The 25,908-nt window shown below is 38.0% G+C and overlaps 1 long non-coding RNA gene across 2 annotated transcripts in view; it reads left to right on the top strand.

The window, feature by feature from the left end:
• LOC118972419 (uncharacterized) overlaps positions 1 to 25,908 on the top strand; it is a 271,560-nt gene that overhangs the window by 184,562 nt on the left and 61,090 nt on the right. The gene's annotated exons all lie outside the window — the stretch shown is intronic.

Here is a 25,908-nt window from a genome sequence, read left to right as displayed (position 1 = left end):
GGAATCATGGCAAGTTTTTTGCCTCTTTCAAAAAAGGAAAAAAAAGCAACCTACTAGCTGTATTCTAGGAGAATAAATCAGGATCCAATTACATAGTTTAACTGGCAAATTAATTTGTGCATTTTCCAACATTTTTTAAAGTACACATGTTGAAGTGCTGAACTCGTGCCCCCAATGAAGCTTTTAGGGCCCTTTTGAGACACACAGATGCAGAGAGAAAATATGTAAAATAATGAGAGGCATTTTCATGATATTTAAGGATATTTGCTTTCAGAATTCTATTAATTTAAGAGACTGACTTGCAACTGTTACTGCATTAAGAAACTTGGCAAGCACCAGAGTATAATTATTTCTGCTATAGCACTAACACAAAGAAAAAAATTAGGCATGTAATATATATATGTATTTATGGCTATTTTTATTGATGTTGTTGTGACTTACAGTCCCCAGAGAGCAGCTTCCTTTCTTTCTCCATGCTGAAGAAGAAAGCATACACACATGGCATTGCATTTCTGACAATGATATTTCCTGAAGAACTAACCCTAAATAGGAGATGCTGATTCCTAGGAAAGCTGCTAATGAATTCTTAGCATATGCCTTATGGATATCTTTTTTGGGGCAGTGTTCATCAGTGTTTGTTTTGCTTGATGCCTAAGTAGGGCAATTCTTACTGTGTGAGATTGTCCTAAATATTGCAGATGCTTCCCATCTCTCTCTCCAGACCCTCTAAAAGCCAAGACTTTCATTGTGACTACTTAACACTCCCCATATCTTATAAATCTCCATTTGAAGACCACTGCAGATAGATGAAACTTCTAGAATGATCCTCAGGTTATCCTGGGATGGTCTAGGGGAGGGATGCCATACTAAATTTCTCTTAAGATGCCTGTACTAATTATGTGGAATGTGGAAAACTCTAAATGCCTCCTCTCCCTAGGGCCTTCTGCAATATTTCTCATATTGTTAAAAGTAATTGCTCTTTGGCTAGTGGTTTATGACCAAGTTAAAGAAAAATAAAATAGAACTTTTTTTAAACCCACCCAGCTGGCTAAATCATCTCCCTCTGCTACTTTTCTGGGAAAGATAACATTGAAGAGTTATTTCTAGAGCATCTGTTCATCAGGATACAGATATGTGCTGTCTTGAGGACCAGGAAAGGCTCCTGTGATTGACTGTACTTCACAAGGCATTTTTGGAAACTGAGTCAGTAATCCAGAAATTAACAAGGAAGTAGAGACACATGGAGACAGGGATCGATTTAAGCTCTTCTCAGCTAAGTAAACTGAATTGACTGTCAACAGATTAGAGCTTCAAATAAATTCTGGTGTTTAGTTAATAATAATACACAAGTATCAGTTTCTTACTAATAATGTGTTGTATGTGCATCAGTATAGTGTAATTTCTATGAGATGCTGCATTTAGTATGCTTTGCTACATCTTACACCCCCACTGGCAAATATGCTATAGTTACGTAAGATGTTAACAGAGGGGCACACTCAGTGAGGGGTATAGAAGAACTCTGTGCTATACCTGCCATCTTTCTGTAAATCTAAATTTGTTCCAAAATAGAAATGTTATTTTTAAAAATTGCTCTCTAAACTTACTCCTTTTATTCACAAAGCCCCATCTCTTCTTCTTGTCATTTGTTCTTTTCCCTACCATAGCCTGCTCCCAGCTTCCCCTTATCTTCTCTAGATTTCCAGCTCAGATTGCTGCAGAGGTCTCAAAATCCAACCCTGAGTCCCTTCTGAGGGCCTGTTTTTCAGGCATTCTACAGTTCTAGCCTTCTGCTCTTTCTTGCTTATCTTTTTTGTATTCTCTCTCCTTTATTATTAAAATTGTATTTATAGTTTACAAAGCAGTTGCCCAATTAATCTATCATTTGATCCCTCATAACATTCCAGTGACTTGGCCATAAATATTAGTAAGTGAAAATGAAAGTAGTGAAGGTTTAGAGAAGCTAAATAATGTAAGTGGTTGGCTCAACATCATCCCATCATCAGTAGAAGAATTGAGACTTAAATTCAGATTTTCCCATTACTTTTTGAAATTTAGGAGGAATTTTCCAAGAAAAAAAAATGACTGATAATCTCAATTTTTTTTTTCCCAAGGCAGACCACCACATGTAACACCTCATTCAGATGAGTCTAGAGTCTTGGAAACTTGACCCTATTTTCTCCTACAAATGGACCTCAAGAGATTTTTTTGGAGGTCCTACCCTGGGAGCACAGTTACCAGAGTACCCTTGACTGAAGAATGATCATTCTCTGCTGGGGTGTACAGTCTCAGGAATGGTAAGGGAGAAAGGGGGTGCCTGCCTAGCCACCAAATCAGCCTAATGAACTGGACATTAAATGGGATGACAGATGTTGCAGCCAGATCATCCTCAAGTCTGATAGTGTCTTAACTTTATGTGACACACAACATAATGGCAAGTAGGTGAAAAACAGCACAATTTAGCAAAGTTAAGAACAATGCATTTGAATACCAGAATGAGGTCAGATTCCTTCATTCAATGTAATATTCATAAGAAGATAGAATTGGGAAGGCTGTAATCATCATCTAGTTGACCATATACTTCACAGATGAGGAAACTTGTGGAAGAGAAAATAATATGAACTCACTAACCTCTTTTATATGTTCTGTGCTCACAAGAAGACTAATTTGCCAGCTGTCTTTGAACATACTCATTACTGAATTCTGTCCAATGGAATGTAGGAAGAATGATGTACGTTACTTATAGGCCTAACCATGGAATATCCTACACAATCTTCTACTCTATCTCCCCAGTCTGTGCCTCTGGAAGGGAAGGGCTTCTCCACTTCAGGAAAGCTGAAACGCATTGGAATTCATGTGAGTGAGAAACCTGCTTTTAATGCAGTATACCTGTGGGATCATGGATAGCATAGCCTAGCTTATCTTGACTAATGAATAAACTGAAGTCCATAGCTACTGGGAAGCTTAGGGTTACACACATAGTAAACTATTTGCTACTGCTGGTGGTATTAGCCTGGTGCCCTCAGTCAAGTCATTGACATTTGCAAATATTCATCTGTCAGCATAGATCTAAACCTAGAAATATTCCTTCTTTTTTTCTAATGTAACTGTGTGAACTCACTCTGTTCAAATTTTCAGAAATCCGTTGTTATATATGTGTGTATGTCAGTGCATAGGAAATGGCTTAGAAATAGTGGTGGGGAAAGGAATTGGATGGAGCTGAGGTGGGGAGAGGTGAAAGAGGGGAGGGAAGTAGAGGTGCTTGAACATTGTCAACTGTATAATATTTTTGCAATGGAAATGTTTTCATGTACTACTTTTAAAACTTGTAAGCAGAAAGAAATGAAAGAAGTCCCAGGGCAGCACAACTACTCGTGCAACTGCTATGTTCAGTCTTTCATTATCTCTTGAAAACCTAACAACCCTTTAAGGCTCCTTCAAATGCTCCCTCCACCATCAGTGCTTTACCTAATCCTTTCCAGAGAGGATGACGTCTCTTTCCTCTGAACACCTAAGGAAACTCAGTGGCTGCTTATTTATGCAGTGCCTTGTCTTTGTCTTGTATTTTAGTTACATGGGCACAAATTCTATTTCCCTTAATGGATGGGATTTTTCTGAGAAGTAGGGATTATTGTGCTATTCATGTAACTTGTCTGAAAAATTATACCAAAAAGAAAAATTGTGATTTCTAGAATGATAGAGTGAATAGCTTGGCAAATCCTCCAACCAAAAAGCAATGTTAAAAGAGAAAAAGAGTGTTTAAAACAACCATTTCTGGAATCTAGGTATATAATGAGTTAAGAAGTATTCATTCAAGAAAAGCTACTAAATCTCAGGGGCTGCTCTCATTCCCAACAACCACCTCCTGTAGCTCTACAACTCTCATAGTTCTACCATAACTGAGAAGTCCACAAAAACTAGCAACTTCATTGCTGGAGGGAGATAATACCCCTTGGAACTACGTGTGTAAACAGCAAGCCTCAGAAACAACCCATGTACCTATTAACAGAAAAATAGGCAAATATGTGATGGTATAACCATAAAACAGAATGTTACTTGTCAGTAAAAAGGAATGATCAATTGACACATGTAGCTATATGGCAGGACCTCAAAATAATTTTATTATGCGAAAGGAGGCAAATCTAAAAGTGTGTGTACTGTGTGATTTCTTTCACATAAAAGTCTACAAAATGCAAACTAATCTATCTTGACAGAAAGCCCTTTGATAAGAATGGGAAAGGGAGGGATTACAAGGGGCATGGGGACACTTTTGTTCACTATCTTGTAGTAATGATTTCACAGTGCATATATTTGTCAAAACTTCAGCAATTGTACACTTGAAATATGTTCAGCTTATTATATGTCAATTATATCTCATGCAGATGTTTTAAAAACTGCCCAAGTTTGAGTTGCATCAGTCCTCTCAAAAATCTATGCCATGTATATCCTGTGACTCCATCACCTTTGATAGAAAACTTTAAGGCCCCTGGCATACAAAAAAGCTATAAGAAGCATGAATTTAGAGGCAACACATCACTGCATTTAAGAAATAGTCATTCCATGATTTATAAATGTAAAAATACAGTTTTAGAACAAGGGCCCAATCAACTAGTTCAACTTTCCTTATTGCACTTGAGGAAACTCCACTCACAGAGAGAAAGAGACCTATTTGAGGTCAACTGGCAGCCAAGTGAGGACCTGAAGACATGCTTCTTTTGCAGTAAGATAATGGAAAATACAAGAATTGAATATTGGCTTTGCTGACTTTATCATTCACTTGGGACATTTCTGTTCAGAAGAACCACATGACAAGAACCACAATAAAAATATCAATCCTTTCTCAACTCTCATTGGCTTCCAAAAAATGCAAGCAAAGCCAAACCTACATTTGAAGACATTATCTTTTATTTAAACATTCTTTCCCCTTTGCATTTTGATTGTTTTCATATAGTTTAAATCTTTACAGAAGGTTCTTTGAATCTCTGACAGCCAAAGCCAGCTGTGTTTGCTCGTGAGGGTGGAGATAGAAACAATATTTACTAGCAAAACCAAGATCAGACTTGAGAGGGGGAAAAAATCACTTGGCATCAATGGAAAGAAGAGTATTTGCTAATCTAGAACAGTTTTTGAATTCTAACAGTGATTTTATCCTTGGCCAAGGAGGTTCTGATTCATAGAGCAAGAGAGGAGGGGCATTTCCTGTACATTTCTAAAGGATGGCTAAAAAGAGGTGCAGTGAGGAATGTGTTCTTAAATTGAGGCGTTGATAATGGTCTAGTATTTTCCATGGTGCAGTGACAAATGCATAGGCACTGAAGTCAGACACAAATCTGAACTCAACTCCTGAGTCCTTTTATATTTTCTATTTCATGGTTTCCTCATCTGTAAAATGGAGGTGATAGTGCCCTCTTTATATTGGAATTGTTGTGAATTTAAAAATAATATATGTTAATTCCAATTTACAGTGCCAGACTTACATACATGGCATATGGGCACTCAATAAATAACTATTACTATTTATTATTTTAAGACTTAGCACATAACCATGCAAAACTATGCTGAAGGGAGGAGGAATATACTTACTGCACTTGGCAATTCCTTTTAATCACACAGAAGCTGTTGGTATTTGCCCAACAGCTTCCAGCTGTTTCCTTCTGCTGTACCTGATGCAATATAAAAAAATTTCTCTGCAGGTTTCTACAGAGCCAGCCAGCACTTAGGTTGCGAATCTTTTCTTGAGTTGGGTGAGAAATGGTTTTCTTCCTTACTTGCCTAGAAGGACACACTGCTCTCTCAAACACAGGGCAGAATTTAGCTGACTTTGAGACCTTGATTAACTCATTTAATTAATTTTCCCTTCATAAATTAATAATACATTTTACATAGGTATAGTTATTCCCCTGATTACACTTTCCCAGACATATGTAAATATTTTTGCATTGGTAATAATCACGATAATAACTCATGATGCGACTAGTTTAGCCAGAGCTGAATTTTTAGTTTCTCAAGGACAAGGCATATCTTTTTCCTTTCTGTGTTCTCAGAACATAACTCAGTGATTGTACATAACTGAAGATGTGTGTTTGTGGCGTGAGATAGCAGAAATCTCAATTATATTAGATCAGGCCAGTTTGTCTCCTTTAGAATATTAGGAGTGTCTAAAGTTTCTGTGGGCTGCAGTGACAAACACAGGGCTCCAATGGCTTCCAGTAATTAAATGGAGCAGATCGAAAAGTTCGAAAATAACTTCTTACTGAATTTGATTTTAGGCCTCAAAGAGTGTATCTGCTTCTTTGAGGTAGGGTAAGCAGAGATGTGTTAGGATCACAGTTAGAAATGATAAAGTACCATATAGTTAGATAATAATGTTAGACTCATGTATGTGTATGTGGGGGGGGCAATCTCCCAAAATTAGTTTGGGGAAATGGAAAAATTGGCAATAATGGTTAATCTATCACACGTAAGTCAAATATTATTCCCAAGTAGAACCAGGCTTTGTTCAGACACAATTCTGTAAAGCATGTGCTTGATTCCATAGTAATCCATCTGAGGATTGCATGCAAATCAATCATGAGTATTTTAATGAGGTATATCTTCTTAAGGCTCCTTTCTATTTAGAACTTTCTAAAACAAAGGAGGTTTAGCTAAAAAGTCCTGAATCTACCCACTGGGATCCCCTAATAAATAAAAAGTTAACTTTGATGTAAAGTCTGAATTTGTTAGGTGTGCAGGAATAAAGTGATTTTATTCTGCTAGTAATGGCTACTAACTATATTTAGTCACAGCTTCCTTTCAGCTGCTGCTGTAAGATTCCCTTAATCTCTTATCCAGTTGTATTTCTTTCTTTCTTTCTTTCTTTCTTTCTTTCTTTCTTTCTTTCTTTCTTTCTTTCTTTCTTTCTTTCTTTCTTTCTTTCTTTTTTTCTTTCTTTCTTTCTTTTTTCTTTCTTTCTTTCTTTCTTTCTTTCTTTCTTTCTTTCTCTCTTTCTTTCTTTCTTCATTCTTTCTTTTTTTGTAAAAAAGGATCATTTTTAGATCTTTAAGACTGTCTTGTTCATTTTCATACTTTATTAAAGCATATGCAGTTTAAATACTGTTCTCTTCCTTCCTCCTCCCCATCTCCATTAGCACAGGCCAAATACATGCTACTGGGGTCTCGGTGGGTTTTTAGGGTGCTGGACTCACCTTCACCTCTCACCTCTGTCTACTCACCTTGACCTCTGTCTCCATTGCATGCCCTGCTGGGTGCAGCACAGAATGAAGGAACTGGGAGGCAGAGCCACCTCTAACTCAACTACCAGTGGAAGATACTCTTCTGCTATAGAGGTTGAAGAAGCTAAACACTTACCTGCCTCCCTTGCAGCTGGAGTATCAGAGGAATCTAGTTCTGACTAATAAGATACAAATTTGCTATGGACTTCTGAGAACATTTTAATTTTCCTGATAAGGTGACAGATTTAGCTGTCCTTTCTCATCCCCAGACTGGATGTGGGTTCCTAAATGTGGCCTGGAGGCCTGGAGTTAAACAACTGTCTTGCAGCCATGAGGGAAAGGCTGAGAGAATTTCAGAACCACTGAAATAAGGAACTAAGGCCAGCAGCAGCTTCCCTCCAGGTATCTCATTACACAAGAAACACAAATCTCTATTTGTTAGGCCACTGCAAAGTAGGCTTTGAATTACTTGCATTTGCAAATGCATTTCTAACAGACACACTGCTCTTGGTTGGTGCACTTATCTCCTCGACCGTTTGTGAACCTGGTCTGCTGTCATCAGTGAGGTTTGTGCAGGAAGGATGATGTCGCCAATCAGCCCTGCAGTTGCCTCATTCTTAGCAATGCCCCTGGGTATCAGTAGTACCTTAATACGTCTGCTGACATCTGCCAGCTGATTCCCAGCTGTCAGCATCATGGTTCATTCCTCTCTTGTCTGTGCCTCTTTGTCATCCTCTATGGTGTGTCCCCCATTATATATAGCGTCAGCCACCTCCCTACTCTGGAGCCTGCAAACACAGGGGGGATCCTATCTTCTGTACCCTGGGAGCATCTAGAACTTGAGAGAGACAATCCTGGCACCCTCTACATATAGCTATCCAACCCTATACAACCTCTCCCCTGCTCTGATGGAAAGCAGCAAGCACCAGAGGATAAGTGGACATTCAGGCTGCCTGATAAACATGAGACTCCCTGTGCTTGTGTGAGTGATTTCCCTGGGCCTTCCTCAAACAGTTCCATCCCCCACAGTGAAGTCAGAGAAAGGAATATCCTTTCTTCATAAGTACCTAACTGCCTTCCCCCTACCTACAAGGGACCTCCATATCGCTCTCTGAGCCTCGTGATACCTACCAAAGCAGGAACGGAGTACACGGGGACAGCCGTGGCAGTTTGGAACTGACATCTGTCAGCAAACCCTGTGAAGTGGGCGCTGGCTTCATGAAAGGGATGGTCCGTAAACTTACAATGTACACAACTCAGTGACTGTTTCTGTTTTCAGCTGTATGCCTTAGTCCCCAATTCTGACAGCTGATATTTAATAACATCATAAGTATTCACAGTATATTATATATTTTTGTGTATATGGGCTGTGGGTATCTCTCTGCTTCTATTCCCAACACTGCTTCTCATGGTACTGTACTTTTCTCATATCAGAGATGACCTGCTAATTTAAAATAAAAATTCTCATTTTGTTTTTCTTCAATTGGCTTGAAAGTCAGTTTTGAGTATACATCACATTGTCTTCATGCTTTATAGGAAGAGGATTAATCTACTGTGTGTCTATTGCCCCCCCCTTCCAACTCTTTCATGAACTCACAAAATGCTACTTCATGGCACACAAGCTTTGCTAATGTGGGCTGTGAAAGTCTTCTTTAATATGTCTGCTGCAACCGCAACAGGAAGGGCATTTGTAGACCTCCTTGTCTTTAGGAATCTAAAGGATATATTTTAAGGTGCATACAGCCTAGTAGCCTCTCTAAGTTCTTTCTCAATGTATTTATTTTTAGTTTGTCTATTTACTTGGTTTTCCTCCTCTCTCACACATTGCTCCCATGCAGCTGTTGGATGGAATTAGAAGTGTGCCTCTTTCAGCCTTGCTGAGATTTTCTGGGCAACAATTTCATGCCCACTTATGTTTCTCCCACATATATCCTTTCACTCATAAACCAGTCAGACAGCAAACATAAAAATTCAGATGGCAGAAAACAGCCAGAACAACTTTTTATTTCACTGAAAAAGAGAAGAATTGGTAGGTTCATTAAAACTAAAATTGAGTACTTCAGCCATCCCAATAACTTGGAAAGCACTCTTTCACAAATTTAACCATTTTCAAATTCCTTTTTCCCCTTTTGCCTATTTCACCCATACCACCTACTCTCCTCCCCTATGGCAGCCAGCAGTCTATTCTCTATGTTTATGAATCTCTTTCAGTTTTGCCTGTTTTTCATTTGTTTTCCTTAGATTCCACATATAAGCAAAATCATGGTATTGTCTCTCTCTGATGTATTTCATCTAGCATACTAACTACCCTCTAGGTCCATGCATGTTGTTGGAAATGGCAATATTTCGTTCTTTTTTATGGCTAAGTAATACTCTATTGTATATATGTACCACCTGTTTTTTATCCATTCTTCTATTGATGGACATTTAAGTTGTTTCCATGTTTTGGTTATTGTAAACAATCCTGCGATAAACATAGGAGTGCCTGTATCTTTTCAGATAGTGATTCTGTATTTTTCTAGTGTATTCCTAGAAGTAGAATTGCTGGGTCATAGGGTATTTCTATTTTTGGTCTTTTGAGAAACTTCCATAGTGCTTTGAGATAGTGGCTGCACCATTTGCATTCCCACCAGCAGTGCACAAAGGTTCCCTTTACTCCACATCCGTGCCAATACTTTTTATTTTTTGTCTTGTTGATACTAGGCATTCTGACTGGTGTGAGGTGATATATCTTGCTGTGGCTTAGATTTGCATTTCCTTGATAATTAGTGATGTTGAACACCTTTTTGAGTGTCTGTTGGCAATCTATATGTCTTCTTTGGAAAAATGTCCATTGAGGTTCTCTGCACATTATTTAATTGGATTATTTGGGGTTTTTTGGTATTAAGTTATATGAGTTCTTTATCAGATATATAATTTGCAAATACATTCTCCCAAAGAGTCAGTTGCCTTTTCATTTTGATGGTTTCTGTTGCTGTGCAGAAGAAGCCTTTTAGTGTAATGTAGCCTCACTTGTTTATTTTTGCTTTTATTTCCCTTGCCTGGGGAGGCACATCCAGAAAAAATTACTAATGCTGATGTTCAAAGGTTTACAGCCTATGTTTTCTTCTATGAGTTCTATGGTTTCAGGTCTTATATTTGGTCTTTAATCCATTTCAAGTTTATTTTTTGTGTATGGTATAAGACAATGATTAACTTTCATTCTTTTGCATGTAGTTTTTCCCAACACCATTGATTAAAGAGACTGTATTTTCCCCATTGTATATTCTTGCTTCCTTTAACATATTAATTGACCTTAAAGGCATGGGTTTATTTTTGGGCTCTCTGCTCCACTGGTCTATGTATCTGTTCTTATGCCAGTATCATACTCTATTGATTAGTGTAGCTTTGTATTATAGTTTGAAATTAGGGGTGTTAAAGCCACAAGCTTTGTTCTTCTTTCTCAAGATTGCTTGGGCTATTTGGGTTTTGTTTTTTTTTTGTGTGTGTGGTTCCACACAAATTTTTGGATTATTTGCTCTAATTTAGTGAAAAATGCCATTGGTGTTTTGACAGGAATTGCATTGAATCTGCTTTGGGCAGTATGGCCATTTTCACAATATTAATTTTTCCAATCCATGAGCATGAAAGACACAAATAAATGGACAGCTATTCCATGCTCAAATTTCTTTTGACCTGTTGCCTAGACACAATATTGGATAAATGCTTACTCCACATCGGGAGATCATAACTCAATGACTTCAAAAACATTATAAATGACATCCAGAAATTCTAGTCATCAGTATGAATATGTTTAAAATTCTTCAATAGGAAATCTAAAGAAAGTAGCAAAAAAGTTTTTTGAATTTAGAAAAGCTTTATTTTCCTCTGTTATGTAAAGCAAATACTGATCATAAAATCTGAATCTTATTCAGGTTATTCAACTGTTTGCTTGGAAGACAATGGTGAATAAATGTTTGTCCCATGTTCAGAGATGCTATAGTGACACAGGGGCAATCATTTTTATGTGAATAATTACTTGTTAATTTTTGTGTTTCTCTCTCTCTCTTTTTTTTTAAGGCAGGTTCCACTTATGTTATTAGCAGATTTTGTGGGAGTGCTTTTTCTCCCCAACCTTTGGATGCAAATACATCAAAAAGACAAAGTCCTGAGGTTTGCTGACAGTAAAACCAGCCAAGGCACGTTTTTGGTGTCACACACTGTGGTTTGTGAGTTGTGATGGCTCTCCAAATTTGTATTTTGGTTGATATGTTCTAGGCAGCTAGCCTATCTCACTCACTGTCAGAGCTGGCCATGGATTATGTGGCTCAGTGTATCTTCCTACCTTGGATGTTTTACGCTAGTACATTTATTTCATCCTTTATGGACTGCTAGTCTCATTGCTCTGAGAGGGGGTGGTACTGTCACAATTTTTAGTTTTTTCTCCATGTCATCTATGATCGCAGGAAAGATTGCCACCCAAGTCTGTAAAGGGGGCTGCAGGTGTGGGAGGTGGTGCATATTGGAAAGATTGTATACCACCCAAGTGAATTTTGATTTCTTCATTATTTGCTTAAATGAGATGATGATTGTAGTAATAGACTTGTAAATGTTCTGTCTGGTCTCTCATTTGTATACACTGAATACAAAGGAAAAACCTGATGAGGCAACATGACCAAGCAGGTGTCTAAGAAGGTGCTTGTTGAACATTAAAGTTCAGAGGATTTAATCTTACCTGACAACCCACAGAAGCAGAATAATTGAGCCTCTCCCCTGCTCAGTTCATCCACTTTCCCTACATGCATTCTAAGTATTTTCTTAGTCATGACTTGGTCAATGACTGTTTTCTAGGTGGAGTAGTAAAGAACCAAGTCTGTAACACTATTGCTAAATCATATTACTAATACACTCTGACAGACACACATCCCTTTAAAACTATGGATATTTATGAAAACACGCACACACACAACGTGATAGCTGTTATTGAGATGATGTTTCTAAAGTGTTTTATATTCCCTGGAAGAAAGATACCTGGTGAAAGTTTCCCATGTTTTACTTCTTTGACTTTGTCTTCTTTCCAATTTAATTTGCTCCTGCCTGATAAATACCAGCAATTCTCTATTCATGCCTTCAGTTTTACTGTTCCTTTGGGAGACCAGCAAAGCAGCTGCATAATGGACCAAAGTCAGGGAGAAACTAATAATGTTCATCTGATACTTTTTCCATGTTGAGATACATCCTCCTTCAATTTGTCTCCCCATCAATTGTCCAAGATTAAAATAATAGGAATCTACTTTTGAATGTTTACATTATTCTAAGTTGGTTTCTATTCAGAAGAAAACACCAGTGATTTTTGACAAAGGTTGAAATCTAACTATTGTATGGTCCCCTTAAAATTTTGTTTTTAGAATGTTTTATTCACATTCAAGAACAAATGCAGTCCTCTCAGACAGAAAGCAAGGCAGGGACTGCTGGTATTTTGTGCTTTGAGAGGGCCTGTGCAGTCTTACTCACTGTCTTTCCACTACCAATCAGCAGGCTGTCTGAAGGTCCATCATGATTTGTCCCTTTGGTGTCTTTTTAACTAAATGTCCTTCCAGACTTGCCAATTAAAATGCAACTGCTCTTGGGAGGACCAGGCATTAAGCCTTTAGTATTAGTCCACCTTAACAAGCTTTAGAGAGGCCGAGACCTAACTTCTTGTGTGAGGCTGATCCAACTTCTAGGCATCTTCACACAATCTATAACTCATTCAAAAATAATCTGTATGTGAATTATTTGATTAATTCATTTATTTCAATTTAGTTTAATTCTATGAATATTAGGTATATTCTATGTGCCAACCAGCATGACAAGTTCTGAGAAGATAAGGAAAGGTGTCCTGCCTCCAAGGAAATCATAAATAAGAGAGACAGACATTCAAAAAAACCTAATATGAACATGCAAAGCAGACCAATGTAAATGTCAAATAGAGATAATGACAGCAAGCTGTGGGGAGGGGGAAAAAGCTGTTTATTCTGTTTGACAGATCAGAAAGACACTCACAGAAATGATGGCATTTGATTTCAGCTCAGATTGATTACAAGATAGAGAAAGAGGGTGGGTATTTCTGGCTAAGCCAACAGCATGGAGGTAAGAATTGGAGGCTTAAAAGTCTGTAGTTCTCTTGAGAATGATCTGTTACCTTGTGTGGCTTCAGTTCTGGGTATTAGGAAAGATGTAATGAGAGAGATCATTAGTTCAATCAACAAATGTTGGGTGTTTTTGTCTGTATGTGAAAGACATTGGCTACAAAGTGATGCAATATACTTAAAGAGTAAGTTACAGAGCAAAAGACCTATATATACATACACACAGGACTGTCTTCTTTTCTTTAAACTTCTTATACCACAGTGGGTATTTCCCTTCATCTTTTGAATTTATATGAGTAGAAAGTACAGGAAAATTGGTAGGTGGCTGAAATGGGCTCACAACTGGGGCCCCAAAGTGCTCCAGAGACAAACATGGGAAATAGCTGAATCAACAGCCTTGACAACTTTCCTTCCCTCCCCAAGGGGAGCCTTAGAGAAGTTCTGGAGAGATGCACATCGAAGTAGATGTTACAGCGTCAGCACTGTCATCCAGTCAGTTAATAAAAATAGAGCAGTGTCCTACTAAGCACCACCCTTTGGGCTCAGTGCTGGGGATAGAATGGTAAATAGAATAGAGACTAGAGTCATGTTAGGGAGAAACATATATGAACCAATAACAACAATAGTGAGTGAAAGCAATAGTTAAAACACAAGGTACTTCGCAAGCTCAAAGAATGTCGCATCTTGCTTATGAAGGCCTGGAAAAACTTGCTAAGATAGTTGATAGGCAAATTGAGTTTTGAAGGATGAATAAAGCTTTCTCAGGGCCAAGAAGAAGAGGAGGACATGGCATACGCTCCTATCATAACATGGCATAAATGCAAAGGCAGAAATTATATGGTTTATTTGAGGAACTGCAAGCAGTTCAAGGCAGCTGAAGAGAAAGAAAATAGGGAAGTGTGAAGAGAGAAATAAAATTAAGAGATGGGAAAGCACCAAAACCCTAAGGATTTTAAATGATACATAAAAGAATAAATTTTTTACTGTATAGAAAAATGGGCCTCATTTAGTTGGGGAGGGTTAAGTAAGGTATTTATGCGATCAGAGTTAAAGTTTGGAAAGCACTCAATGGCAGCCTTGTGGAGGATGGATTGAAGGTGTCATTTTGGAGAGATAAGGATGAGTCTACCGGAACCACAGAGTGTCAGGGGAAATAAAGCATAAGATTCAAGAAACATTAGGGAGGTAGAATAGGTAGAACATAAGGACTAATCAGGTGGTGGAGAAAGTTTGAATAACAGAGAGGTTTAGCATGGCTCATCATTTTTTACCTTTAAAAATAGAAAGCTGATTTCTAGATATCTCTGAACTTTTATTTTTCTAAGAGGGCTTGTGTATAGTTTTTGGCTTTCACTTCTCCATGTCATCTTGAATCCTACCTTCTAGTTGATGAAAAAGTGGGTAATTCTCCTTCCCCACTTATGCCAGTTTTGGTAGTACCAGGACAACTTTTTAATAAATGTATATAAACTCAGTATGTATTTGTCAGTTAGAGTCATTGAGGAAAACAGTCAGACATTTCAGTAAGTCAGTAAAGGGATTTTAAACCAAAGAACTAATTATATAAGTCTTGTATCATCAAACCAAACATTAACAATAGCAGAAACACTGCTACTCATAAGGTTAGAGGAACAAGGGGGAAGGGTCTCGTCTGCCTGCTTGCAGTTAGTCTGTGTGCGAAGCTGTCCTGTAAGGGACAGACTGCTCATTTGGTGCTGACATGCGGGAGGGCATTAAGCTACTGCTAACAAACCTCCCAAAGCAAAAAAAGGGAGGAAGAAACATGCTGGACATTCCATTTGTTCCCATTTCCTGCCAGATCCGCCTTTGAATCTTCCTGCAAGCTGGCTGAGGAGGGGAGCTGGGAAATGTAGTTTTTAGGGACCAGCCTCCTGTATAAAGCTAAGAAAAAGAGGTCAACAGATATATCTCAGAGCAAATAGATAACTGACATGTGCACATATGTTTTTACTTACCTTTAGATTAAGTAGTATATTTCATACACAAAAACAGATTGTATGATTATAGGTTATATGATTTGATGGGTTATATGATCTCAGATATAGATGATATATTCTTCTTTTCCAGATACTGTCAGATATTGCCATGCAAGTATAAATATTTCATTTATATTTACCTACTACATAAATTCAGAAAAGGATCAGAATTTCAAAATTCAAAATATTTTATACAGTGATCCTTCTGTCAATTAGTAATTTTTTTTGTTTTCTTTACAATTTAATCCAGGTTTTGCCCACAGAGTCCTCTTTATATAAATTGTTGCATGGACTCATTTCCTAAATTATGTAAGTGCTGCAAGAGGAATATTCTCTCTCTTTACTTATATCCCTGAGCACCCAGCATGGGGCTCTGTGCAGGGGGGCACTGAATAAATACTGTTTGCCAATGAATTCATAGAAGTACTGCTTGCAAGGTGACAGTTTATTTTATTCTTGTTCCCATTTGCTTTCCTTTCCAAAGCAGTTCTTTGTAACATAAGAAATGTATTCAATGTGAAGAGTTCTAACACTAGGTTAATTTGTGGCAAGACTGGTATGTTTTCCCTTCATCAAGCTACATTTACTTTAAAGTCCATAAAATAGTTTTATTCATGTTGCTGTTAATTGCAGAACTCCTGGTAATCTGCCAAGAATAATGACATTTGCCACTTTTGATCAGTGCTCCTCTATAGAACAACTTGTTCAGACCCTTACTGGGAAAAGAAAAAAAAATTAAACGGATTATACCACATTTGTTGTATGTAGAGTACCAAATTGAGCTGAGATCAGAGAGTGTGATAATGTCATGATTCATCTTTTAAGTAAGAAATAAACACATTCATCATGACTGTGAAAGTTTTTTTCGCATTTTTTTTCATATCGTTCTATCATCTCATCTTAAACCAACAGTAAGCTTAGCTGAGTATTTCCTATGACTTTTACTTCCATTTAAACTTAAGGGTAATAGTTAAATCCAGAGTCACAGATTCACAAAGGAGTCAGGCAGATAACTTAGAGGGTTGAAGAGACCGTGGCAAGCAGAACACATGCCCCATCTAAAGGAAGCAGCTGCTTCTCAGCATCATTCCACACTTAGGCAACAAATTATACCTGCTGTTTACCAAGCCCTGTTCTAAATGCTAGGAAAACAGCACTGGACAAAAACCCATGCCCTATTGTGGTTTTATATTTTAGTAATGAGACAGATAACAAACAAATAAGAATGTAAAGTTAAATTATGACAAATGCTAAAGAAGTAAGCAAACTAGGGTAAAGATACATCAGATGCTGAGGGAGGGGATTTTGCAGTTAGGATGTAAAGTGGCATGGGATGAACTACCTATAGGATGTGGACCATCAGGCTGTGTGGATATTTGGAAGGAAAGAACGGATTTCTCAGGCAGAGAGAATAGTGAGTTGAAAAGGATCTCAGATTTTGCTGGATATTGGAATCTCCTGGGCATTTTAAAATGACTGATACCTGACTTGCACTCTCAGACATTTTAATTTAATTAGCTTAGGGTCCACCCTGAGCCTCAGGATTTTCAAAATCTCCCCAGGTAACTCTAATGTGCAACAAAGCATGGGAACCCCTGCCCTAAGGCTTCAGCCAATTATTGTCACACAGAATTGTAGGATCACAGCCCCCACGCTTCTGACCTTTTCAGGAATGGTCAGCAATCCAGTTTTTTTTTTAACTTTCTTTTTGTTTTTTTCTTTTAAAATCATGTAAGTTAATGAAAATACCTCTAAGCCAAATCTAGCATATGGGTTACTAGTTTGCAATTTATGATTTTATGGAGTGAATCTGTGGATTGCCCAAAAGATAAGAATATTCCATATATGTTAAGAGTAGCACAAAAAGTATGGCAGCTTTAAAAGGGACAAGTGTGGAGTTGGAGGAAGGTGCAACCTATTCTCTTCTTAACCCTGACCTAACCGTGGAACAGTGCCACCTGATCTTACCTTAGGACTGTGCCTCTGCCCTCTGCTACTGCCGCTATGTCTCAGTCATTCATACACACACACACACACACACACACACACACACATACAGACACACACACATATCTTTGTGTATATATGAGAGAGAATGAGAATCTGACACACTGTAGGTGCCAAATATATGTAAAATGAATGAATGGATTAAACAGACATACTTTTTAAACATATACTTCTTTGTATTTAAGTGCATTATGTTAAGTTCAGTGAAAATCTTTTTAACTTACATTCAAAGCAACCAACTGTCTCAGTTGGGGGACAAATGGGAGACAAACTCTCTGTAAAGGATGGGAAGGAGTTAAGGAGAGGGTGGAAGTGGAAATGGAGTAGAGTGTGGACATTCTCAATGGTCTTCCCGTGTTTTTGCCAAAATTCAAGTTTGTACTAACTTCTTGAATATTCTACTGCCCTCTGTCCAGGAGGACTGCCCACCACCACTTATTCTAGCTTATTCTCAATTACTGCTCTGACAATGAGGTATCATTGAAAAATATAAAAAATATGGTCCATTTTTGTGTAATTTAATGATGTATTTTTAATGCTAATTTATTATTTATCTCCTGTCTATTTGGGAATTGGGAATTTGGGCTGCAGATTTATGATTTTGTAGTGATCATGGGCTGTAAGATCCGGTATTGCCTTTCAGCAGACTGAAAACTGTTTTTCCCCCTTAACCTTATGAGCATTACCTGGATAGAAAAGCAGCTGCAGACAAGGGGAGTGATGCGAGACCAGCACAGGGTCCCAGGCTCTCAGAGCCAGAGATGTCCTTAGAGTTTGCCTTGCCCAGTGATTCACAAACCTTATTTTAGCAGTGGACTGTTTTTTTCCTCCTGACTGCAGTGTTACTGCGTAAAACATAAATGTCATGTGGCTTTAGTTAATGTAGAGGACTGAGGCTTCTTGTTCTCAAGGTGGCCTGTAGGGCTGTGTCAGAACCCTGGGGCTCCTCAGAGCAGCTGGTCCAAACCCTACATTCTACAGATATTGAAACTGAGCCCTAGAAAGGCTGTGACTCACATAGGGTCAAGTTAACGTGCAGAAAAACCACCTCATGAATGTTTAATGGTGATGCTGAGTGGATTCTTAGTGGCTTTATCCAGTTTGTGGATTAGTCTTGCCATCTGTTTCATCTGTCCTTCTCCAAGGCTGCCTTGCCCTGTGGCTGTTTCACACTCATTAATAGCTCCATCAGCTATAGTAAAGGGAAAAGAAGATGGAAAATGCAGATCCCTTACAGATCTTATCTAGAGGAAGAAAGATTGAAACTAATGAACGTGGCCAGATTATGAGCCAGATCTGGCTGGGGCAGGAGTGCTGTCAGCCCTCCTCCTGCAAAGGCTAAGTTAACATCAAACTCAGTCTTGCATGGCTTGAGAATTTTAGCTGGCACTAGGCTCCATCTAGGTTCTCTCTTCTCCTGTTTGGAAATTTTGATGGTTTCATAGTACCTGCTCCCAACCACTCTTTCTGAATTTTGATGTAGACTCTTCTCTCTGTTGAAGTTTTGTTAGGAGCTTGGTTTTGGCCTCCTATCCCAACTTGGTCCCCATCATCAGCTTCTGGGCTCTGCTCTCTGGGACTGACCTGTTGTACCTTGAGAGGATGCCCTCTGGGTTCCTGGCTTGGATTCCTAATGCTAGTGTTTGACTACCGATCATCCCTGCTAGGCCTGGTGGGAATTTACGAGGCCTCATCTTAGCAGAGTTCCAGACTTAGCTGCTACCACAGTAGAAACGAAGCCAGAGGCTCTCTACCCACCCAACATGAGTTTTGAAAGTTGAAAATAGCAACCTCAAGTGTGGGTAGGCTCTAGAAACTACCACAGTTTTAAATATCAGTCTATATCAGGGCATAAACTGGAAAGGAAGAGAAGCTTAATAAAACTGAGTATCAGCTGTGTGCAAAACAAACTGCTAGACAGTTTTCCACATGCATATCCCTTGATTCAAGTCATTCCTTCACTTAAATTCATGTTTACATACATATATATGTATACATATAAATATATGTGTGTGTGTGTATATATATATATATATATATATGAATTAGTTTGAATATATCCTTAGCTGCTGTAACAAAGACCAAAAACTGTGGCTTAAATAAGAGATTTTCCTCTTTGAAAAATTTGGTCTCAAAATTATACACATTTCCTGTCCTTGCCAGTTATTAACTGGGACATTTATGTGATCCTGTCTCCCATAAGACCCTGAGAAATAGCACTGGTTAACTGAAAAACTCTTCTCAGTGAACCATAATCTGCTGCCACATATCTAGAGTCATTTCACCTGCCTCCCCCTGATAGCTCTCTCTCACTCAAGCATAGCTAATGCATTTGTTCTTTTCCTTGGGCAGATTGTATGCTCTTTGGAAGTGGGAATTGTGTCTTCTATAATTTACCTCAAAGGTCTCTGGATGTGTAGACAGTGGCTATTAGCTAGTCACTATTACCACAAAGGACAGAACAAGGAGAAACCGCTTCAAGGGAAAGTAGATAATCAGATAAGTTGGTCAGATATATTGGTCAGATATATATTAGAGTCATTTATTGAGGGAGCTCATTAAACCTTCTTCCTTGAAAACATTTTAAGTAGAGTATAAAACTGTGTGCCAGACTGGTTTAGAAGCAGTTCTTCCTGGATATAAGTGCCATCATTTTGAAATAAATGGATTTTCTATAATTTGGATAAATTCAGCTGTGTTGTTTACCCCTTCATTGGCAAAACTCATATTGCTGATTATAAAATGTCATTGCAGTTGTCTGAGCTTAGACTTCTCCATTTCCTATTCTTTTGGGGTAAATAGGTGGGAGGCCTGTATCATTATCCAAGATGTCATACCATTTTTATTCACTTGCTCATTCAGATAATTTACATTGAAAGCTGACTCTCGCCAACACTAGGTATTGACTGAAGAACTGTGAAGACAGGAGGATTATCCTTGATGGTGAGCCCCTGGTATTTGATAGACTGGTGACCTAAACTGCCCCTCAACCTGCTGAAACTTACAGAGCCACATAGCCTATGAAGTTCAAGCAAATGAATCCATATACCTTTTACTTTGGGAATATCTCAAATTCCCTATATTCCTATACTTTGATGGCCTTTAGTAGTTGGAAGCTAAGAGGATTATTTCTTATTTAAGCAATAGCCCAGGATAACATTCCTGGTCAGGCAGTCCTTCAGATAGCAACTTGGGGATCCAAGATGGAAGTAGTTGAGAGACCTCTCCAGCTGGTTAATGGGGAAAGAGAATATAGACTCACGTGTGGTACACATCACTTTTTACCACATTGCACATTGCAATGACCAGAACACAGACACAGACTGCACCAAATTGTAAAGAAGGGTGGGGACTATATTCTAGTTGTGAGAACAGGAGAAAAATGAAGAACAGTGAACTAGCCAGTGTCTATGACACTAAGTTCTTACCCGAGCTACACAATTAGTATGTAGTGCGGCTAGGATCCAAATCTTCTGACCTGGGACCTAATTTTGTCAGGGTGTTTGTGTGCTTGTGCAGCAGGATATTCAATTACCTTGCCAAAGGGAAGTCATTTCTTGGAGAAAAAACATTCACCCTTTTATTGTGATCTAGGCCTAACATTGGCATCCAGGATAACTCTCTCATTCCATCTGCAAATAGAAGAGATGAAAGCTTTCTTACACCCTAAAGAAGGAAGAAGGAACTTGGAGATGTCTCTCTTACTCAGCCAAGAGATACAATAATTCCACCTGGAGTCTGCTTTTGACTTTCAGAGGCATCTGAACTGGGTAGAAAACCTACAGGGGAACTCCTGACTGCTTTACTGAAAGATTTGTGGAGTCTTCTGAAAGAGCTGTGAGCCATCTTTATCACTTCAATGAATTCTTTAAGTGCCCAGGAAGACCTGAGGATGCTTATGAATGAAAACAACTCTAGCTGGATGACCCCAGCCTAGGAAGCAATTAGCCCACCAACAAAAAGGAGCTAAGTCAGTAATGGCAATGGACCAAAAGTTGTGAGGCACTGGGCATAGAAGGTAGAAAGAAACACTTGGGATGATTATAGGGAGCCACACTAAAAATAAATTTCATCCAGAAACACTGAGAAAAAGGGGAGACATAGTGAGATTTCAAGGGAATAATATTTGGCTCCTTTGATGTATCATGCTTGACTTGCTTTTTGTTTTTTTTTTCCTTTCTATATAAATTTCACATTTTTTTCTGGTATGCTTATAAGTGGGTATCACTCCAATAGATGGTGGAGGTGAGAGTTCTCTAAGTTTGAAGAAAGAACATGGACCAAATTACATGGGTTATATCCATAAAATAACTGGGGTCCAGGGGTTAGGGCCTCATGCATGTAAGTGTTGCAATTATATAAACACCACTGAAGCATGTAAGACCAGTTTATGAGAGTTAGTTTTTGAAAGTATATAGGTAGTCTGGGAGAGTGAGGCTTCTAAAATGCCCTTCTTTATGTTCATAAATACCAACTTGCTTCATAGACAATGCTTTATTTAAAAGGAAAACCCAAAATTTGTAATTTTTTAATTAAACTATCATTGATATACAATCTTACGATGGTTTCACATAAACAACACTGTGGTTTCAACATTCACTCATATTATCAAGTCCTCACCACCCCCTATTGCAGTCACTGTCTATCAGTGTAGTAAGATGCTATAGAATCATTATTTGTCTTCTCCTGTTGTACTGCCTTCCCCATGACCTGCCTATATTGTGATTGTGAATTGTAGTGCCCCTTTACTGCCTTCTCCCTCTCCACCCAACCTCCCAACCCCCTCCCCTTTGGTAACCACTAGTTTCTTCTTGATGTCTATGAGTCTCCTGCTATTTTTTTCCTTCTGTTTTTATACTCCACATTCACCTTTCTCTGCCTAATTTATTTCACTGAGCATAATACTCTCTACTCGATTCATGTTCTTGCAAATGGCAGGATTTCTTTTCTTTCTGTGGCTGAATAGTACTTCACTGTGTATATGTACCACATCTTCTTTATCCATTCGTCTACTGATGGACACTTAGGTTGCTTCCATGTCTTGGCTATTGTAAATAATGCTGTGATAAACATAGGGGTGCATATGTCTTTCTGAAACAGGGATCTTGTTTTCTTCAGGTAAAATCCTAGGAGTGGAATTTCTGGGTCAAATGGTATTTCTATTTTTAGTTTTTTGAGGAATCTCCATATTACTTTCCACAATGGTTGAACTAATTTATATTCCTTCCAACAGTGTAGGAAGGTTCCCCGTTCTCTGCATCCTCGCCAGCATTTGTTGTTTCTTGTCTTTTGGTTAGTGGCCATCGTAACTGGTATGAGATGATATCTCACTGCAGTTTTAATTTGCATTTCCCTGATAATTAGAGATGTGGAGCACCTTTTCATGTGCCTGTTGGGCCATCTGTATTTCTTCTTTGGAAATGAGTCTGTTCAGATTCTCCACCCATTTTTTATGGGTTTTTGTTTTTTGGGTGTTAAGCTGAGTTCTTTATATATCTTGGATGTTAACCCCTTATCAGATAAATTATTTACAAGTAAATTCTTCCATACTTTAGGGTGCCATTTTGTTCTGCTGATGGTGTCCTTTGCTGTATAGAAGCTTTCTAGTTTGATGTAGTCCCACTTGCACAATTGGTATTTTTATGGTGTCTTTTTTCTCCTCTGAAGTTTTTTATTTTTGTATTTGTCTATATCTATATGGAAAATATACCTCCATTTCTCTATTTTTCTCCTATGCTTTTGTCCATTTTATGCCATTAAAATTCTCTGAGGACCAGAGACATCTCATTTTCTAGCGCCCGGTAGTTACATTGCTCTCAGCATCCCACTACGTAGATGGAGATGAGTCTGAGATAATACTAGCTTCATAGAGCAATGTATGGCTCTCTTCCCCGCTAGGAGTGCCCAAACTTTTCCCCAAAATGGTTCAGTTTGTCTTTAATTAAAACTTAAAGCATGAGCTTCTTGGCTTCGGCAAGGGCTCTCAAATGTGAACCTGCCTCACACAGACTTGTCTCATGGCAATCTGCCTCACAGCAGGCCCCTGAGATGGCTGCCGTTGGATTCTGGGACAAGCTCACAGAGCCACGAAGAAAGGCAGTTAATGGCCAGAAGTACCTGCAGCTCCTTTTAGTTCATTAAGTAAAGCTGACTTGGGGATCATTACTGGAGGGAGACTAATTTGCCAACTGTCAGCCTGGAGGGCAGAGATAGCATTCTGACGGCAGGCCACGTGGATCCAAGACCTCACACCCATCAGCTATTCTGTTTCTCTCATCTCAAAGCACAGCCACAGCTCATGAATGAAGTCTCTCATTGTCTTTACCCACTACTCATCTTTTATTCCATAGTAGAACTACATTTTGATCTGAAAACTCCCACAGGATCTTAAACAACATTAAAAAGCTAACTAGCCTCTCAGTTAACATTTATTTATTCTTTTCATATGCTCCCAAAAGTTGTTAGGAATATAAGGGAAAGAAAACATATTATTTCTACCCATAAAGAGCTTTCAATCCATTTGTTGAAGTGAACTCATAATAAGATATTATTATATACCAATGTATGAAATATATATGTATGGATATTTATACGTGGAATTGTATGGGATGTATCATAAAAATTTAGAATATTGCATGTATAAAGTAGAGGAAGAATGAGAGCAGTTCACAAAAGAAAGTTGTGCCAAGGTTCTTGTAACTATTTTGTCTTCCTCCAGATTATTGAACAGAGGCCATCCCTTGATTCAAATATTAGAAGCTTGTACAAAGAGGCATTTACATTTTAAATGTGTCCTAATTCTTTCATCATTTACTTAATCCATATCAGTGGTTCCCAATTTATCAGCAGAAGAGTGTAAGAGTTTCTTTGATATTGTAGAATCTGCAATTCCATATGCCTATCATTTAGATTAGTCCTAGGTGTGGCTGAGCAAGTTGGAGACCCTAATTGATTCTTTTCCTTGAAAAGAAAAAAGAAATATTCCACATTATCTGCTTATAGACAGAATAAATATTTTATGTTTTGAAACATTTGATGATATTGAAATAATTAATGAGTTCCCAACCATTAAGGAAAGTTCTTGAACCCATAGTAGCTCTTCGTCATTTTATGATTTTTTTTTCAGTCAATGAAACTAATTTTACAAGTTCTACATATGAATGGGTAAATTTTACCCAAATTCAGGTTATTGGACAATCATTCATAACTTTCTTAAAGCTTTACTTTCTCAAGTACAGAATAATATTCTGAATTTTTCCTACCTGTATATTTTAGTGGTTAGTGCCTTACTGAGAATTATTTTCTTTTTCCCAGTTTTCTGGTTTATTATGTTCTACATGGAGCAATTTGATAAAAAGGAAAAAAAAAATAACTCACTCATGGAAACCTTTGCTTTTACCGGGGAGATTTCCTCATTGCTCAGAAGGATACTATCATCAATTATGACCTGTTAGTTGTTATTAAGATTTTTAAGTTTTTCAGGTTATTAGAAACTATTAAGAAGTGCCTAATAGTAATATAGATTGTCTATTACATGCTGTTATCTAACATACTATCTAATTCAATCCTTTATCAATCCTGTGATATAATTACTGTTTGTATATTATATTTGAGAAAAATGAGTCTCAGTTAATTAATGGTCAAGGCAGATTCTGAACACAGATATAAATGTCTTCAGAAACCACATTCTTTTCACTGTAATAGAAGGTAATTTGAGATCATTTGAGCCTGCAGTCTAAATCCAGTATGTCTCTGCTACTCATATAGTGATTAAAATGTGTCCATTTATGCAAAAAAGGAGAAAATTCATTATTGTATTCAGTGCCAATATCAGGCATGATTCTTTCTCTTATCTTCCTAGCCAATACCTTGTTTCCTCATTCTTTCTTTCTTTCATTCATTCCATATTCATTTATAGGATACCTCTATGTACCAGGCATGGGAATACAAGGAGTCACAAGCAATTCCTGCCCTCACCCTCATGTGACTTGAATGTGAATAGAAACTATGCAAAGGGAATTCTATTGCAAGTATGATAATAGTTAAGATTAAGTTCAGGGCACTGTAGGAATATAAGGAAGGAGAACTTAACTTAGCCTGGGAAAGAGGTGGGAATTTATAAGAAATGAGTAGATCCACATAATTTTACCCTTTTGACTAGTCTTGAATGTGGTTGAGGAAGTTAGAGCATCTAGTTTAGTCTTTTCATTGAAAAGAAAAACAAATATTCTACATTATCTAAGCTTTTTACTTTTATAATCATCAAAGGGCTCTTAAAGCAAACCTAGTACAACTTGTGAGGAGCTCTAAGACTTTGGATATACTCGCAGGGGTCTCTAACCTGGATAGGCACTGTGATCACTGCAAACTTTGTGCTCCTTATTACAATCTCCAATTCATATTCACAGCCAACACCACTGGAGATGCCCAGGCCACTGCATCTCCTGCCTGAGCTGTGACAAAAGCCCCTGAACTGGTTTCTCTGTCATCTCTCTTTTCCTTTTCTAGTGCATTTTCCATGTAGAAGAGTCATCTTTCTAAAAACACATTTAATTATTTTGCCCCTCTGTTCAACAGGCTACTATT

The sequence above is a fragment of the Manis javanica genome, chromosome 2 (genome assembly GCF_040802235.1).
Source record: "Manis javanica isolate MJ-LG chromosome 2, MJ_LKY, whole genome shotgun sequence".
Classification (NCBI taxonomy): Eukaryota; Metazoa; Chordata; class Mammalia; order Pholidota; family Manidae; genus Manis; species Manis javanica.
The sequence above is the reverse complement of the archived record's forward strand: the minus strand, read 5'-3'. Positions and strand labels throughout refer to the sequence as shown.